The following is a 4498-nucleotide window of genomic DNA, read 5'->3' on the forward strand; positions in this document are numbered from 1 at the left end:
AGCTCGATCTGTAATATGTGGGATGCAGCAAATGCGGTCGCTCCTGTACAACACGGCTCCAAAAGAACTGTTTTTTTTTTTCTTTATTCCGTTTCAGTGGTTTGTGAAGGCTGAACGCAGTGTCCTGCAGGATCCTGCAGGCATCATGCATTTTACTGCCGACCGTGCGCTGAGATGAAGTCGCCTACGACACATATAAGCTATGTACGCGCGGCGGAGTCTGTTACCGTGTACTTAGACGTCCCCGAGTACGATAATAAATATTATCTGCTCTTTCCTGTATGTGATAGGAATCAGCCGAGTACGAAGACTTTTTTTTAGGGGTGTGCGAATATTCGAAATTTTCGAATATAGTTCGAATATTATATTTTTAGTATTCGTATTCGATTCGAAATCCAAATATTCGTGTTGTTGCGAATAATCGACACGACGAGAATATTCGTATCTAGCCGAATATTCTATTGCGGGCATCGGCGTTCATTTCGGTCCGCAAGTTCAATCGACAGAGACATAACAACATGGCGGCGCCGACGTTGGGCCATGCAGTAGCTGACTGCACTGGTGAGCTCCTTTGTGGCTATACCTGCGAAGCTGGTATAGTCAGAGCTGTGCACGAAATACCTCGCAATACGAGCCAGTTCAGTGCCAATTGAGGGGGCATTTTCTGTGGCTGGAGAAGTCGTTTCAGCTAGAAGGGAACTACTTCTGGCTGACCATGTGGAGCAGCCGGTTTTCCTTCACGACAACCTTTTATGTTCATCCCAGCAACGCGCTTTTGTGCTTACGGCTAGTTAGCCTTGATCAATGCTGTGTACTAGCCATCTTCTCTGACATTTTCACTCTTCTAAGAACAATGTTCGAGACTGATACTTTTTGTGCAGCCACACACACCTTTTGTGCTCATTTCATCACTGATAGTTGAACTGTGATGTTCTTGGGTGCTAAAATAAATTTTTGTAGTGGTTAAATGCGTCTGTCCTTGATTATTCGATATTCGGAACCAAGTATTCGTATTCGATTCGTATTCGAGAAATTTGATATTCGCACACCCCTACTTTTTTTCTTAGTAAAACTTTTTAAAGTGTAAAGTCTCTGTTAACATAACTCCAGCAAAAACTTGGGGCCTTCTTAGCCACAATCTTAAAGAAGAAAATGTGGCAGCATTTGGAAGTTGACCCATCCAAAATTATTCCAAAGAACCCCCCAAAATTTGAACCTAGGTCCACCCGATAAAATGGATTAAGGTAGGTTGGTGGGTAGATTGCGGTGGATTATTGTGCAGTGGCAGGTAGATTGATTTGGATTAGTGGTTATTAGTAGGTGGGTTAAGGGGAACAGTGGGCTGAATTATCGTAAGCCCACATGATCATCCATTGGAAGGTACTCGAACATTCTAGTCCGCAGATTTTCAAATTTAGTGGTGCTGATGAAAACGCAACGCTTTAGAACAACCAGGGAATTTCTTTACAGAGAAATCGACTTCTTTTTGCAAGAATGCCACCGTATTAAAAAAATTCGGGGGAGATTTAAGCTCCGTCTTCAGGGTATGACGCGGTAGCATAGTGGGTCCCTTAATAGGTACCTACCCCTCATGTAATGCCCCTGAAAAGGGGCCTTTAAGGAAATAAAAATGAAATAAATATTAAATAAAATATTCATACAATTGGGAATTCTCACATTTTGCCATGTGCGTTATTTATTGCTGCCCTTGACACGCTCATTGTAGTATTCTATGTAATATTTTTGTTACTCCTGCTCCTGCTACCGGGGCCTGCCTAAGGGCCTGCAGTATATTCTTAAAAAAAAAAAGAAATGTTCTATGCCGCCATTTTCTATCGGAAGCCATTGACTTTCAAGAAAGCTAAAAATGTTTTCTTGGAAAGTCCATGGCTTGCGATAGAAGAATGGCGGCATTGGCTACACGAAAAATTTACCGACGATTACGTTACTTCGTAATGCGAAATTTGAGCGCAGCAAATAAGCTGTTTCACCTTTTCGATAGATTGAGGCAAAGAAATCGAGCAACACATGTATGCGCTATCACAGAATTTTTTTTTTTATTTTTCACACGTATTCCTTTAACAAAGACTCCACTAACAGTTCTTGACAGTCATGAAGGAAGCTCAAAAGAAAACATTCGACAGAAGTCTGTCTGGTTGGGAAATTTAATGTTAGGAGAAGGTAAGTGACGCCAACCAAGTAAAATACAGGAAAAACACGACGTTTCGGGACCGGCTCGGCCCCTTCTTCACGGTGTGACTACGGGCGAGCGCAGCTGCGCTCGCCCGTAGTCACACCGTGAAGAAGGGGCCGAGCCGGTCCCGAAACGTCGTGTTTTTCCTGTATTTTACTTGGTTGGCGTCACTTACCTTCTCCTAACATGAAGGAAGCTTTGTGGTCGGAGAAATAGACTGATATATGTTCGACTTGGTACACCAATGCTTGATTCTCAAAGACGAGATCTATACAAGTGCCTCGCGAGGTTGTCACAGCCGTGGGACGCGTTACGAGCGAGAGGAACGGGATGTTCTCCCGCATAAGTGTTAGGAAATTGCTGTTTGTCTTTATGTCAACATTAAAGTCCCCCACTACTAACATCGGTGTGGATCGATGGACGGTTAATGCGAGTTGCAGGAAGTGCACGACGTCTTTCGTGAGTGCGGTAGGGGCGAAGTAGGCAGCTACTACCAGCAAGCCGTTGGGCAACTTTGCGGCGCACAGTTCGCCAACTTCATGTGACGTGCCAGACATTTCGACTGGTATTGCAGAGAGACCTGTGCGCAAGTAGATAGCGACTCCCGCCGCTCTGTTGTGGTCTCTGCGAGCACCACAGCAGTATAGGAAATCTATGATTTCGAGAGGCTCTTCGGGATCCATCCAGGTTTCAGCAAATCAAAGTACAGAGGAATGGCGCAGAATGTGATCGTGGTGTACGTCCTTGGCATGTGCGGCAAGGGAGCGTACGTTAAGAATGTGGTTGTGAATGATGAATCAAGTGCTGCCAGCGAATGACGCGTCCATCGGCTGTCTGCGTGTGTTACTGATGTGTGGTTAACATATTAAGCTTCGCCTGTAAGAGTGGAACGCGACAGCGTCTTGCAACGCTGCCAGGGAGTCCACAGAACGCCATCGCCAATTCTGCTGTACGCCTTGCTGGATGGTAAATTTATTTTTTGAGGAAAGGAAATGTATCTCTCTCGCATATCTGGGTGGACACCTGCACCTCGCCGTAAGGGAAAGGGGGAAGATTGGAGTGAACGAAGACGCCGTATTAGCTAGACGCGCCTTTGTTCATTCCAAACCATTCAGCTGGAATTACGGAGTGGCTAGCGTGCTCGTATCGCACTCCGGAGACCCTGGTTCGATTCCCCAACTCGACCAATTTCGTTCTCGGTTTTATTGATTTATGCGGTCTAACTAGAAAGGTTAATTAGGCTATTTCATATTTATATTATTGTATTTCTATCCATCGTGTTCTGTCATTAACCTGTCAATTGTTGGAACTGTCTAGGATGTTCGACACAACGTATATGAAACGAGCAACGTCTTACTGAGTGGGGAAGTGCGTGGTGGTGGAGGGAACGCGGCTTTTTTTTCAGCAGCGTCTCCTTCAGCGGACGCTGTTGTAGCTGCGGCGCGCGTCTTTCTTTTCTTTTCTTCTGACCTCTTCATTCTCCTGTATATTAATTAGGCTAATTGATTAATTAAGCAATTAACTAAACTCAGACCAACTTAATTGCAGCATCACTATACGATCCCTTTGATTGGTTGCATGGTTACTAGCCAAAGTACAATTGGCCCCATTTGAAATTCGCGCACTGTGACGTCACGAGCATTTCGACCAATTGAAAAGCGTGACATTGGGGGCGGAGCTGGTTACGAGGCCGACGCCGACGCCGACGCGAAACCCAGGAACGGACGCCAAAGAGCTGCGCTCTAAAATGTGAACGACAGAGGTGACTGCGCTTGCCAACGCACGTGCACGAGCCACGCGCATCGCGCTCAGAGGAGAAGCTGACAGCTGCCCCGGAAAGGCGTCTGGCGGCCGCTGCCCATGGAGACCTCAGCGCCAATGCCAGCACCCACGGAGGACGGCAGCAGTCCATGGCTGGAAGACGTCCTCCCTTGGGTGACGGACGACGGAGTGCAGGAGTCGTCTTGGGCCGAAACGGAGCTGCGACGAGAGCCGCTGCGGAGTGCAGACCAGCCCCGCACGCCGCAGCCTTCCGCGCAGGACGGCGTCTTCCCATCGGTCACGCGGGTCGCGGTGAGCACACCGCGGGCGCCGTCCTGGCGGTGACTGTCGCTACGTCCTACATCGTCGGCACGTGGCTGGTATTCATCGCCCAGCGGCTGTCCACGCCCGTCGTCTCCCTCCATGGACCGGCACCAAGCCCCGCCGCCCTCGGAACCAATTGGGGAGCCCCGCGGATTCAGGTGGCGGCTGCTGTCACCGCGGTGCTCATAGGGTGCTTCTTTGCGGCTCCGAGGGGACTTG

This window comes from Amblyomma mixtum, chromosome 7, assembly GCF_055824585.1.
Source record: "Amblyomma mixtum isolate Tamu chromosome 7, ASM5582458v1, whole genome shotgun sequence".
In the NCBI taxonomy this organism is placed as follows: domain Eukaryota; kingdom Metazoa; phylum Arthropoda; class Arachnida; order Ixodida; family Ixodidae; genus Amblyomma; species Amblyomma mixtum.